Here is a 2099-nt window from a genome sequence, read left to right on the forward strand (position 1 = left end):
TAGGGTTACCACCCCTAAGACCTAAGGTTACCGCCCCTTAGGGTTTTCCACCACCTAGGGTTACTACTGTAAAATACGGGAAATAGGCGAATATGATTAAGGGAATTTTTCGGAATTTTTGGAAAATTTTCGGGAATTTTTCGGAGCTCGTACGGATAAGTTCACGGGGATAAAAATGGGGCCCGGAAAAGGCCTGTTTAGACTATCCTATTTAAATGAGGAAAAGTTTTATTTTTCTTTTCATTTTCTTTTTCTTTTTCCTTATTTTTATTCCTCCGTTTCTTTTCCTCTTCCGCGAGCCCGAGCTCTTCTCCCCGACGCCGCCGATTTTCCTCCTCTCTGCCCTAACCGCCGGCCGGCGGTTCCTCCTCTCCGAGAGCACAAAAACGCCGGCCACTTCTTCTCCCTCTCCTCCTCTCCTCTGCCGGAGCCCTAGCACCGCCGCCCGACCGCCTGCCCGAGCCAAACTCCTCTACTCTGCTTGCCCTAGCCACCCGACGCCGAGCCACTGCCGTCGGCGACGCACAGAGCAGCGCCGGTCATCTTCCTCCTTTCTCCCAAGTCCGACTTCTCTGTGCCCTTCTTCCTCTCTGCCGTGTCTTGGCACAGCGCCGATCGCCTCTCCCTCCGCCCGGAGCAGCGCTGCCGCCGGCCTTCCTCAGCCCTAGAGCTTTCCCTCCGATCGTCGAGCAGAGCTGTGCCCTAGCCTCAGCCGCGACACCCATCTCCTCGGCGCTACCAATCTGATTTGTTGTTCATTGTGCCCTGGTTTTCATTGCTGATCCGAGGTTCTCCCTTTTCCTCCCTAGGGTTTCTATTGTGGTTTGAAACATCAGTGCTGTTGTTGATTGGTTCTGACCGGGTTTGCAGATTGGGGTTTCCTCAATTCCAGTCATCTCATTACTGATTGGTTCTATTGCCATTACAGAACGGCTGAAGAAGAATTGAGGTAAGAAGTAGAGAGTTGGATTCATGTGTAGGTTTTAATGAAATCGAATAGTAGAATGGTTAGGGTTAATGAAACTAATCCTAATTGATTTTTAGTTAAATTCAATTGGGGTTCCTGAAGAAAATAGTTTGGTTTAGCTATTTTAGTTATAATTAAACTTAGCCAAACTGTACGATTTATTACAGGATATTGATTCGAGACGGTGTCTTGACGGGGGATCTGTTTTGGATACGATCCTTTTCGATTGGAGGCGGGTACTTTTGACTTATTGTCTTTGATATGCTTAGTAATTAAATTAACAAGATGCATTAATTGTGTTTCTTACTTGTTTCGGTTAATCACTGCCCAATACATGCTACCTGTTGATTGATTGTTTGTTTACATCTTGTATGAATATGTACCTGATTCCACATGCTCATGGGTAGTGATATAACCATATTTTACCATGTCAGGACCTAGGTTTGATACCTTATAGAATCAGATACCTTGATATGATTCATTCGCTTTGGTGCACATTATGATATGTCCAGAGATTGGTTTAGTATATTACCATGTTTAGTGACATGCACCATTCGCATGATTGCATGCTGAGTGATTGATTGCTCCTTTATTGTCGAGCACTTTGCCAGTCATCACTGTTCGGTGCTCCGTTGTGACGCTCATGGGTAGCGGGACACAGCGTGGTAGCACGTCAGTTTGGCTCTTCCGGTGCTCCGTTGGTCCGCTCATGGGTAGTGTGACGCAGCGTGTAGCACGTTAGAGATCCCTCCCCGTCACAGCGTACCGGGAGATGAGAGCATTGCGCTCCCCCATTTATGATATGGGGTAGGAGAACGTAGGTACTCCGACAGCATCCCGTCCACTCGGTCACTCATCAGGAGTAGTGATGCAGAGTGCACGGTACCTACTCGGTCCCACTGTTGTTGTGAGTCGGCTGACTGGCGTCAGGGGTGACCATGACATTGGCATCATATGCATGATGCATTTATTGTTTGTGTTTGTGTTTGTTGCACTTATATGCTGCACATTGCTTGGATACCTTGATTGACATGCATACAGGTCTTCTATACCTTTCGGACTGTTTGTCCTTTTACCGGGTCCTGGTTAGTACAGATTCTCTCCTGTCTTCTTCGGTTTGTAGTTACCTTTA

The 2099-nt window shown here is 47.2% G+C and overlaps 1 long non-coding RNA gene across 1 annotated transcript; it reads left to right on the forward strand.

The window, feature by feature from the left end:
• The first annotated feature begins 505 nt into the window (after positions 1–505).
• Positions 506–1204, forward strand: LOC122039795. The gene is made up of 3 exons (XR_006128382.1): positions 506–788; positions 871–949; positions 1135–1204. It is a non-coding gene; the product is annotated as an uncharacterized LOC122039795 (long non-coding RNA).
• The last annotated feature ends 895 nt before the right edge of the window (positions 1205–2099 follow it).

This window comes from Zingiber officinale, chromosome 2A (assembly GCF_018446385.1).
Source record: "Zingiber officinale cultivar Zhangliang chromosome 2A, Zo_v1.1, whole genome shotgun sequence".
In the NCBI taxonomy this organism is placed as follows: domain Eukaryota; kingdom Viridiplantae; phylum Streptophyta; class Magnoliopsida; order Zingiberales; family Zingiberaceae; genus Zingiber; species Zingiber officinale.